We start from the raw sequence: 12,189 nt of genomic DNA on the forward strand, positions 1-12,189 counted from the left end.
AGGATCTGTAGTAGGAGGGAAGCAGAGGATAGGTCTAGAAGGAGGAGTGTAAAAAATTGTTAGCTTTTTCAGTAAGTCGTAATTTTGCTTAGTGGAGTTTCGATGGAGTGGTGGGGATGGAAGCCCAATTGTAGGTTGTCAAAGATTGAGTTATATGAGAGGTGGGAGGAAAGTTCAGCATGGACAAGGCTCTATCTCACCCTAGTGCTAGTATAACATCAGTACTAGTGATGAGCGAGTGTACTCGTTGCTCGGGTTTTCCCCAGCACGCTCGGGTGATCTCCGAGTATTTATGACTGCTCAGAGATTTAGTTTTCATCGTCTCAGCTGAATGATTTACAGCTACTAGCCAGCCTGAGTACATGTGGGGATTACCTAGCAACCAGGCAACCCCCACATGTACTCAGCCTGGCTAGTAGCTGTAAATCATTCAGCTGCCGCGATGAAAACTAAATCTCTGAGCACTAACAAATACTCGGAGAACAACGGAGCAACGTGTATACTTGCTCATCACTTATCAGTACCACTGAGTAATGTCCTCCAAGCTGCTGCTGTTTCTGCAGGGTGTGCTGCAGAGAGATAGGAGAGCTATCTTAACAGCCGCGAAACATGTAGCTGCGGGGATTTGAACATATTACTCGAGCACGCCGAAGATGCTTGGATGACATCCGACCATACTCAGATAACTCAATATTTGAGCACGCTCGCTCATCACTAGTCAGGACTGAATATTTCATTGTATGCGCCTCAGCGCTCAGTAGTGAACACTGAGTAATGTGGTTCTCTGGCCCGAGTAATGTGGTTCTCTGGCCCGAGTAATGTGGTTCTCTGGAATCTGGCCGGGGTCGGATAAAAGGTCATTGAGGGCCATAAATGCCCTGCTAACTAAGGTTCCTCACCCTTGCCCTAGGGCATGTGCACATTAAACAGTACTTAGCTGAGTGGGCACCATCCAACTATGATAACATAAGGGGATCACCAACTGCATACCATATATAAATGCAACTAAAACAAAAAAAAGGTGTATGCAGAAAAATTGGGATCACCACAACAATTATAGGCATATAAAAACCATCTTTTTTTGGGAACAATACAAAAAAAACATTAAAAACACTTAAAACCCACGACAAAACTTGGGGTAATGGGTCCACATAAATGATAGGTAAAGTACCAGCAAAGAAAAACACATCACTATACAGCCACTTTACAGTAGAGTAAATATTAGCACAGGTAGATCTCTTATATCAGTCAAGGACTAATACATACAATCCTAATATATACAAATCCTGATGACATATACAGACACACTCATTGACATTGCTGACCTTGAGGGAGACGCGTTTCAGCGTCGATACGCGTGGGTCTTAGCACTCACACAGCCCAGTAGATTTGATGAGTCTGGTATGACTTAACAGCAGGTCAAACCAATTTTGATAGGCTAGGTGAGATCTTTCTTGCTGGGGGACTTTACCTGGTAGAACAAACATTATTTTTTTCCTCTCTTGCTAGCACTTGCTGTTGTTAATGTAGGGCGCACTGGTGTGTACTTACCTGCCAATGAGTGTGTCTGGATACAAGGTACGTTGTTCTTGAGCAGGGCCCGTCTGTTGTTTGTGTCCGCACAAGGACACGTTATTCATAGACTCTTTATATAATATATTGCCTTCTTCGACTTAAAACAATTCTAATCCCAGCGATGGGTAGGTAACAATTTAGCGAGGCGACTTGTGAGCTCCAGCCGTAGTTATAATTATACATCCTTATCAGAAACAAACACGAAAAGTGGAATTATCTCTTCATTAATATTTATGGCATTGCAGGAATACTCCTTATTACGGAAGAAAAGTCTCCGTGCCGTTATTAAAACAAAATATCTGTAGCTGCAGGTCGACCTTCTAAATCTTCATTAACGCGCTGTTATATTTTAATAGGTGTATGACTTAATGAGGCTGAATCAAATCTCTCCCATGGAAAATTATGCCGTGGTTAACGCGGCTCCTAACAAGAGCATGAGCTGAATAAAGAAGTATACAGGACCGTCAATGGCTTGATTAATTCAAGTCAAACTCTAATAATGTGGAAAAGTACCAGTCTTTGTTCTCTTGTGGTCATTGTGACACCTGGCTGCCCGTGCCATATAATCTCTCTTCATTGGGCATTGTTGTGATGTCAGTCTGTCTACCCAAGGTGGAATGGATGTACAATACAAGAAAAATGTCGCCAACAGTAACAATCCCTCCAAGAATATCACTTCTCAACCCTACGTCTTCCTCTCAAGGCTCAGAAGAATGTTCTGCAATTTAGAAGGAGCAGGTCTGGTCTCCCCTCGTTAGATACAGTCAGGATTCCTAGGGAGAAGACAGAAGTGGTTTATTCCTGCTTCTGTCTTCTGTATTGCTGGCTAAGTAGTGCTTTGTAAGCACTACGCAGCAAACAGAAGGATGGGCGACGCTGACGCTTCTGTAGGAGCAGGCGATCACATAAGGCAGCTGGCTGTTTTCCCCTGTAGCTGGAGTTCCTATGGCTGCCCTATTACAATGGGGAAAAAATGAACACTTAAGGCTCCTTTCACACCAGCGTCGGAATCTCCCCGTCGCAATGCGTCGGGGAGAGATTCCGACGCTAGCGTTTGCTGCATTGCACAATGGAAGCAGCGGATTCATTTTTCCGGCGCATCCGCTGCCCCATTGTAAGGTGCGGGGATGTGGGGGCGGAGTCCGTCGGGAGAAAAAAACGTTACATGTAGGGTTTTTTCTCCCGACGGTCCGCCAAAGCACGACGCATCCGTCGCAAGACGGATGCGAAGTGTGCCAATCCATCGCAAATGCGTCGTCAATAGAAGTCTATGGGGAAAAAACGCATCCTGCAAGCACTTTTGCAGGATGCGTTTTTTCTGCAAAACGACGCATTGTGACGGATTTAAAAAAACGCTACTGTGAAAGTAGCCTAAAGAAAAAAAATGTGTTCCCCAGAGCAAAATTATGTATGTGTGGTATGTGTGTGTACACTGTGTTTCAAATTATTATGCAAATTATATTTTCCTCGGATTTTCCTAAATGGTCGGTGCAAATGACAGTCAGTCTAATAAAAGTCATCACCCGTTGAATTATACATCAAATTTTATTATAGAAACCTCCCAATGATAACAGTATAATCTCCAAAATGAATAAAAACTCAAAATGCACTGTACCAAATTATTAGAGACAGTAGAATTTCTAAACATTTGATCTGTTTTAAAGAACTGAAAAGTCTCATTTGTGGAATTTGCAGCATTAGGAGGTCACATTCACTGAACATAAAAGCTATTTAACTCCAAAACATCCTAACAGGCCAAGTTACATGTTAACATAGGAACCCTTCTTTGATTTCTCCTTCACAATTCTTGCATCCATTGAACTTGCATCCATTGAGTTTTTGGAGAGTTTCTGCTTGTATTTCTTTGCATGAAGTCAGAATAGCCTCCCAGAGCTGCTGTTTTGATGTGAACTGCCTCCCACCCTCATAGATCTTTTGCTTGATGCTACTCCAAAGGTTCTCTGTATGGTTGAGGTCAGGGGAAGATGGTGGCCACACCATGAGGTTATCTCCTTTTATGCCTTTTAAGCTTTAAACATGCCACAATCACACCTATCCTCAAAAAGCCCTCTCTTGACCCATCCTCTGTATCTAGCTATCGCCCTATATCACTTCTCCCCTTTGCCTCAAAACTACTGGAACAACATGTCCATATTGAACTGTCCTCCCATCTATCTTCCTGCTCCTCCTTCGACCGCTTTCAATCAGGCTTCCGGTCACACCACTCCACTGAAACTGCCCTAACTAAGGTCACCAATGACCTATTAACCGCCAAGAGCAAGCGACACTACTCTGTCCTCCTCCTCCTGGACCTGTCCTCTGCCTTTGACACAGTGGACCATTCCCTGCTGCTGCAGACCCTCTCATCCCTTGGCATCACAGAATTGGCCCTATCCTGGATCTCATCATACCTAACTGACCGTACATTCAGCGTCTCCCACTCACACACCACCTCCTCACCTCGCCCCCTATCTGTCAGAGTCCCGCAAGGTTCAGTTCTAGGACCCCTGCTCTTCTCCATCTACACCTTTGGCCTGGGACAGCTCATAGAATCTCACGGCTTTCAGTATCATCTCTATGCTGACGACACACAGATCTACATCTCTGGACCAGATATCACCTCCCTACTAACCAGAATCCCTCAATGTCTGTCTGCTATTTCATCCTTCTTCTCCACTAGATTTCTAAAACTTAACATGGACAAAACAGAATTCATCATCTTTCCCCCATCTCACGCGATCTCCCCAACGAACCTATCCATTACAGTAAACGGCTGCCCACTCTCCCCAGTCCCACAAGCCCGCTGTCTCGGAGTAATCCTTGACACTGATCTCTCCTTTAAACCACATATCCAAACCCTTTCCACTTCCTGCCGCCTCCAACTCAAAAATATTTCACGGATCCGCACATTCCTAAACCAAGAATCTGCAAAAACCCTAGTCCATGCCCTCATCATCTCCCGCCTTGACTACTGTAACCTCCTGCTCTGTGGCCTCCCCTCTAACACTCTTGCACCCCTCCAATCTATTCTAAACTCTGCTGCCCGACTAATCCACCTATCCCCCCGCTATTCCCCGGCCTCTCCCCTCTGTCAATCCCTGCACTGGCTCCCCATCACCCAGAGACTCCAGTACAAAAGCCTAACCATGACATATAAAGCCATCCACAACCTGTCTCCTCCATACATCTGTGACCTCGTCTCCCGGTACTTTCCTGCACGCAACCTCCGATCCTCACAAGATCTCCTTCTCTACTCCCCTATTATCTCCTCTTCCCACAATCGCATACAAGATTTCTCTCGTGCATCCCCCCTACTCTGGAATGCTCTACCACAACATATCAGACTCTCGCCTACCATCGAAACCTTCAAAAAGAACCTGAAGACCCACCTCTTCCGACAAGCCTACAACCTGCAGTAACCACCGATTGACCAAACCGCTGCACGGCCAGCTCTACCCTCACCTACTGTATCCTCACCCATCCCTTGCAGATTGTGAGCCCTCGCGGGCAGGGTCCTCTCTCCTCCTGTACCAGTTGTGACTTGTATTTTTCAAGATTATTGTACTTGTTTTATTATGTATACCCCTCCTCACATGTAAAGCGCCATGGAATAAATGGCGTTATAATAATAAATAATAATAATAATAATAATGCCCATAGCAGCCAATGACTCAGAGGTATTCTTTGCAGCATGAGATGGTGCATTGTCAGCATGAAGATGATTTTGCTCCTGAAGGCACGTTTCTGCTTTTTAGACCATGGAAGAAAGTTGTCAGTCAGAAACTCTATATACTTTGCAGAGGTCATTTTCAAACCTTCAGGAACCTTAAAGCGTCCTACCAGCTGTTTCCCATGATTCTGGCCCAAAACAAGACTTCACTACCTCCTTGCTGACATCACAGCCTTGTTGGGACATGGTGGCCAACCACAAACCATCCACTACTCCATCCATCTGGACCATCCAGGGTTGCTTGACATTCATCAGTAAACAAGACTGTTTGGAAATTAGTCTTCATGGATGTCTGGGCCCACTGCAACCATTTCTGCTTGTGAACACTGTTTAGGGATGGCCGAATAGTAGGTTTATGCACCACAGCAAGCCTTTGAAGGATCCTACACCTTGAGGTTCGGGGGACTCCAGAGGCACCAGCAGCTTCAAATAACTGTTTGCTGCTTTGTAATGGTATTTTGGCATCTGCTCTCTTAATCCAATGAATTTGTCTGGCAGAAACCTTCCTCATTATGCCTTTATCTGCATGAACTCTGTCTGTGCTCTGTTTCAGTCACAAATCTCTTCACAGTATGATGATCACTCTTAAGTTTTCATGAAATATCTAATGTTTTCATACCTTGTCCAAGGCATTGCACTATTTAATGCTTTTCAGCAGCAGAGAGATCCTTTTTAGTTCCCATATTGCTTGAAACCTGTGGCCTGCTTAATAATGTGGAATATCATTTTTAAGTAGGTTACTTTAATTAGAATCACCTGGAAAATTAATTATCACATGTGTTTAAAATTGATTTCAGTGATCCAATGAGCCCTGAGATACAATACCATCTATGAGTTTATTTGAAAAACACAACAATTAAATCTTTATGACACTTATATCCAATATGCATAATAATTTGGAACACGGTGTATATATACTAGATGGTGGCCCGATTCTAACGCATGGGGTATTCTAGAATATGTATTTATGTATGTATATAGCAGCCACATAGTATATAGCACAGGCCACGTAGTATATAGGAGCCATGTAGTATATAGCAAATACTACGTGGCCTGTGCTATATACTATGTGGCTGCTATATACATATTGTAGAATACTCGAAGCGTTAATACAGGCCACACAATATATAACAGTGGCCACGCAGTATATAACACAGCCAAGTACTATATAACACAGCCCACGCAATATATAGCAGCCACGCAGTATATAACACAGGCAACGTAGTACTGTATATAACACAGGCCGCGCAGTATATAACACTGGCCACGTAATATATAGCACAGCCCACTCAGTATATAGCAGCCATGTAGTATATAACACTGCCCACGCAGTATATAGCAGCCACGTAGTATATAACACTGCCCACGCAGTATATATCAGTGACCACGTAATATATAGCACAGCCCACGCAGTATAGAACACAGCCCACATAGTATGTAACACTGCCTATGTAGCGGTATCTAACACAGCGCACGTAGTATACAGCAGTGTGGGCACCATATCCCTGTTAAAAAAATTATTAAAATAAAAAATAGTTATATACTCACCCGCGGGGATCCAGCGTAGCTCCAGCAAACCTCTGGCGAAACGCGCGGCTGTCGCCATCTTCCGTTCCCAGGATGCATTGAAAAATTACCCAGATGACTTAGCGGTCTCGTGAGACCGCTAAGTCTTCTGGGTAATTTCGCAATGCATCGCCGGGAACAGAAGATGGCGGCAGGCGCGAGCGCATCGTCGGATGACGGAGGGTGAGAATAGCAGTTTTTTGGTTTTTTCATTATTTTTAACATTAGATCTTTTTACTATTGATGCCGCATAGGCAGCATCAATTGTAAAAAGTTGGGGACACACAGGGTTAATAGCAGTCCGTTACCGCCGGCATTAACCATGTGTGAGCGGTGACTGGAGGGGAGTATGCGGGCGCCGGGCACTGACTGCGGGGAGTAAGGAGCGGCCATTTTCTTCCGGACTGTGCCCGTCGCTGATTGGTCGTGGCTGTTTTGCCACGACCAATCAGCGACTTGGATTTCCATGACAGACAGAGGCCGCGACCAATGAATATCCATGACAGAAAGAAGGAAAGACAGAAAGACGGAAGTGACCCTTAGACAATTATATAGTAGATTTTGTAGAGATCTGTACTCGCTTTATAGCTGTACTCCGCTTATTAAAACTGCATAAACTGCTCTGGATAGGCAAAACAAGCGAATAGCCTTTTCCGGCACAAATTGAAAAGCAAACAGAAAAATGAACAGTCCATATAGTACTTGCGGGTCCGCCCACACAGATCAGTGTCTTTAGCAACACACACTGGAGGTCTCCTCACCTCCAGCCACAGACACTAAATGAGACATTTGGCCTCCAATTTATTTGCCAAACCACGCCCCTGTGGTTGGGATATGTGAGCGGTCATTCCCACGCATCTCTTATCACCGCTCATCAAACCCGGCCCTGGAATAGCCAAATAACTCTCAGCGCTATACGTGCTGGAGCATACCTCCGAGTTCACCTCACCGCAGCTAATAGCTGCGATGACACATATCTTCCCTCAAGGACTTGTCCGGCAGCCATCTTACAATGTATTGATAGATAGATAGATAGATAGATAGATCGAAAGGTACAATGCTCAGAAAAATAAAGGCAACACTAAAATACCACAGCCGAGATATCACTGAATGAAATATTCCAATTGCAAATCTTTATTCATTACATAGTGGAATGCGTTTAGAACAATAAAAATGATCAATGTAAATCACAACTAATATCCCATGGAGGTCTATTTGGAATGATACTGAAAATCAAAGTGGAAAGTCAAGATAGAGGCTGATCAAACTTCAGTGGAAATGCCTCAGGACAAGGAAATGATGCTCAGTAATATGTGTGGCCTCCACGTGCCTGTATGACCTTCCTACAACGCCTGGGAATTCTCCTGATGAGAAGGCAGATGTTCTCCTGAGGGATCTCCTCCCAGACCTGGATTAAAGTATCAGTCAACTCCTGGATAGTTGGTGGAGCAACGTGACCTGGAATGAGGCATGATGTCTCAGATGTGCTTGATTGGATTCAGGTCTGGGGAGCGGGCAGGACAGATCATAGCATCAATGCCTTCATGCAGGAACTGCTGACACACTTCAGCCACATGAAACCTAGCATTCAAATGCATCAAAAGACACCCAGAGACCACTGCACCTGCATATGGTCTCACAATGGATCTGAGGATCTCATCCCGGTAGCAGTCAGGGTTCCTCTGGGCTAGCACCTGGAGGGCTGTGCCACCCTCCGAAGAAATGCCTCCCCACACCATTACTGACTGACTGCCAAACCGGTCATGCTGAAGGATGTTGCAGGCAGCAGAACATTCTCCACGGCGTCTCCAGACTCTCTTGTCTGTCACATGTGCTCAGTGTGAACTTGTTCTGATCCATGAAGAGCACAGGGCGCCAATGTCTCATCTACCTCTCTTAGTGTTCTGTGGCAAATGCCAATCGCCCCTCACAGTGTTGGACTGTGAGCTCAACACCCACTTGTGGACGTCGAGCCCTCATACCACCCTCATGGAGTCTGTTTCTGACAGTTTGAGCCGACACATGGATGGAAGTGGCCTGCTGGAGGTCGTTTTGCAGGGCTCTGGCACTGCTTCTCCTGTTTCTCCTTGCACAAAGGAGGAGGGAGCTGTCCTGTTGCTGGGTTGTTGCTCTGCTACAACTGTCTCCTGGCATCTGCTCCATGCTCTGGACACTGTGCTGACAGACACAGCTACCCTTCTTGCCATAGCTCTCATTGATGTGCCATACTGGATGAGCAACTTCTGTGGGTTGTAGACACCACATCATGCTACTGTACAGTATCTCTAGGGGTGGGATCAATGATAAAATGTAAAAGTGACCAAACAACTGACAAAAAGGATGAGAAGAGATAAATGGCCTGTGGTCACCCCCTGCAGAACCATTCCTTTATACAGGTTGTCTTTCTAATTGCCTCTCATTTATACCTATTTGTTGTGAATTCTGTGGCAGAGCTCCCTCCTGTGGTCACAATTGGTACTTCGGCTGATTCTCTCTATGAGCTTCCGTTGGTGGAGGAGAGTGGTACTGCGGCTTCTGAGTTTCCTTCCTCAGGTGATGTGGTGAAGTCGTTAGGTGCTGCTCTATTTAACTCCACCTAGTGCTTTGATCCTGGCCTCCAGTCAATGTTCTAGTATAGGACTTGCTTCCTCCTGGATCGTTCCTGTGGCCTGCTGCTCTGCATAGCTAAGTTCCGCTTTTGTTATTTTTGTTTGCTGTTTTTTTCTGTCCAGCTTGCTTGTTTGGTTTTTTCTTGCTTGCTGGTAGCTCTGGGACGCAGAGGGTGTACCTCCGTAGCGTTAGTCGGTACGGAGGGTCTTTTTGCCCCCTTTGCGTGGTTATTTGTAGGGTTTTGTGTTGACCGCAAAGTTACCTTTCCTATCCTCGCTCTGTTCAGAAAGTCGGGCCTCACTTTGCTGAATCTATTTCATCTCTACGTTTGTCTTTTCATCTTATCTCACAGTCATTATATGTGGGGGCTGCCTTTTCCTTTGGGGTATTTCTCTGAGGCAAGGTAGGCTTATTTTCTATCTTCAAGCTAGCTAGTTTCTCAGGCTGTGCCGAGTTGCATAGGGAGCGTTAGGCGCAATCCACGGCTGCTTCTAGTGTGGTTGGAGAGGATTAGGGATTGCAGTCAGCAGAGTTCCCACGTCTCAGAGCTCGTTCTATGTTTTTGGGTTACTGTCAGGTCACTGTATGTGCTCTGACTTCTATGTCCATTGTGGTACTGAATTACCTGATCATAACACCTATTGTCTATTCTATTTGCACAACAGCAGGAGAAATGGATTCACAATCATTGTTGCCTCATAGCTGGACAGGTTGATTTCACAGAAGTTTGATTGACTTGGAGTTACATTATGTTGTTTAAGTGTTCCCTCTACTTATTTTAAGCATTGTATATACGTATACATACAGTCATGGCCAGAAGAGTTGGGTCCCTTGAAATTGTTCCAGAAAATGAAGTATTTCTTCCAGAAAATTATTGCAATTACACGTTTTGTTATATAGATGTTTATTTTTTGTGTCTATTGAAACAACACAAAAAAAAACCAGAGAAAAAAAGGCAAACTGTACAATTTAACACACAACCTCAAAATTGGGCCAGAGAAAATTGTTGGCACTCTCAGCTTAATATTTGGTTGTACACCCTTTGGAATAAATAACTGCAATCAATCGTTTCCTATTGCCATCACCATCATCTTAAACCTCAACTGGAAGTTCAAACCACTTATCTTTTGCAAACTGTACCAAGTCTCTCATAGTTGAAGGGTGCCTTCTCTCAACGGAAATTTTAAAATCTCTCCACAAGTGTTCAATTGGATTTAGATGCGGACTGCTTTGTTTCCATGCATTTCTGGGTTCTTCCTGAAGTATGTTTGTGGTAATTGTACTTCCAGAAGAGCCATGATGGAAACCTATCTTTTTGACACTGGGCACTACATTGTGGCCCAAAATCCTTTGGTAATCTTCAGATTTCATGATGCCTTGCACACAGTCAAGGCACCTTGTGCCAGAGGCGGCAAATCAAGCTCAAAACATCATTGAACCTCCACCACATTTGACTGTAGGTACTGTGTTCTTTTCTTTGCAGGCATCAGTCTGTTTTCAGTAAACAGTAGAATGATGTGCTTTACCAAAAAGCTTTATCTTGGTCTCATCTGTCCACTTTGGCAAACTGCAATCTGGCTTTTTATGTCAATATGTCATCAATGGGGTCCTCCTTGGTCTCCTGCCATAGCGTTTCATTTCATTCAAATGTTGACAGATAGTTCTCGCTGACACTGATGCACTCTGAGCCTACAAGACAGCTTAAATTTTCTTCAACTTGATTGACACTGCTTATTCACCATCAGGACTATATTGTGAAGCAACTTTGCATCATATTTTCTCTGTCCAGGGAGATTAGCTACAGTGCCATGTGTTGTAAACGTGTTAATTTATTATGTTGTGCACAGTGGACAAAGGAACATCAAGATCTCTGGAGATGGACTTGTAACCTTGAGATTGTTGATGTTGTTCAACAATTTTGATTCTCAAGTCCTCAGACCGTTCTCTTCTTTCTGTTCTCCCTGCTTAATGTGGCACACACAGACTCACAATGCAAAGACTGAGTCAGCTATATGCCTATACCTGTTACTTGCCACATGCTTAAAAATAAGTTTTTAATCCACAATTTTGGAAAGGTGCCAACAATTTTGTCCGGCTTATTTTTGAGGTTTTGCGTGAAATTATGTCTAGTTTTCCTTTTTTTTTCTGTGTTTTTTTTTTGTGTACAAAGGAAATAAACATGTGAATAAACAAAATGTGTAATTGCAGTTATTTTCTGGAAAAATATTTCATTTTCTGGAACAATTTCAAGGGTACCAACACTTTCAGCCATGATTGTTTATAAAAGATGAGGCAGCAGAAGCTAAAGCAAAAAATAGATGATAGGTTACTGGGCTGTAGCCTGCAGGCTGGAACCTATCATCCACTTTTTGTTTTCGCTTCTGCTGCCTCATCCACACAGCTGTAATATCCTAAAGAATTCATTAAACAACTTTTTTTATTATTATTATTATTATTATTATTATTATTATGGGAAACTTTAAAAAAAAAAAAAAAAAAAACGAACGGATCCAAAAATCTTTTTTTTCCTCAATATTTGTGTCTCAAGAAAAAAAAAAAAGAAACAACACAATAAATTATATGTCCTGCAAAGCAGTGCTAAGAAATAATACATTTTGACACACATAAAATAAAGTCTCAGACTGCCACGTCTGTGAAATTATAAATAAAACAAAAAAAAAACCCTTACGGCTGAATAAAGCAACGAG

The 12,189-nt window shown here is 43.6% G+C and overlaps 1 protein-coding gene across 2 annotated transcripts in view; it reads left to right on the forward strand.

Annotated features, from left to right (window-relative positions):
- PIWIL4 (piwi like RNA-mediated gene silencing 4) overlaps positions 1–12,189 on the forward strand; it is a 214,488-nt gene that overhangs the window by 81,326 nt on the left and 120,973 nt on the right. The window lies entirely within an intron of this gene.

This window comes from Ranitomeya imitator, chromosome 3, assembly GCF_032444005.1.
Source record: "Ranitomeya imitator isolate aRanImi1 chromosome 3, aRanImi1.pri, whole genome shotgun sequence".
Classification (NCBI taxonomy): Eukaryota; Metazoa; Chordata; class Amphibia; order Anura; family Dendrobatidae; genus Ranitomeya; species Ranitomeya imitator.